Below are 396 nucleotides of genomic sequence, written 5' to 3'. Positions count from 1 at the left end.
CACGTTCCCGGCGGGGCCGCGCCAGACACGTGCTGTTACAGACGGCGCTGGCCACTCTGCTGCTAACTTACGCTGTTCAGAGAAGCCCAGGGAAAGCAGTTCAAGCAAAGAACAGTAAAGCTCATGACAAGACAGCACAGCATGAGCATCTCCCCAGTAAAATCACTGGTTCTGCATCTCAAAGCACACAAAGTTTATCAGACACGTCTGGGAGTTCTTCCAACTAAACGAAAAACACCAAAGGAACAACACCAAGGCCTGTGTGTCCGTAACGGCTGGTGGGAGTTAGACTCTGCAGCTGGATGAGAGGTCGGTGTTGCCACGAACACTTAGGCCAGCACTAAGAACCCTCAGCGAGCTGCCAGCGCAATCTAAGACACGAGAGGAGCCTGCAGC

General features: G+C 53.5%; 1 protein-coding gene across 5 annotated transcripts in view; it reads right to left on the bottom strand.

Annotated features, from left to right (window-relative positions):
• Nucleotides 1-396, bottom strand: part of WHSC1L1 (Wolf-Hirschhorn syndrome candidate 1-like 1) — a 27816-nt gene that overhangs the window by 4123 nt on the left and 23297 nt on the right. The gene's annotated exons all lie outside the window — the stretch shown is intronic.

This window comes from Buceros rhinoceros, unplaced genomic scaffold, assembly GCF_000710305.1.
Source record: "Buceros rhinoceros silvestris isolate BGI_N320 unplaced genomic scaffold, ASM71030v1 scaffold30562, whole genome shotgun sequence".
In the NCBI taxonomy this organism is placed as follows: domain Eukaryota; kingdom Metazoa; phylum Chordata; class Aves; order Bucerotiformes; family Bucerotidae; genus Buceros; species Buceros rhinoceros.
The sequence above is the reverse complement of the archived record's forward strand: the minus strand, read 5'-3'. Positions and strand labels throughout refer to the sequence as shown.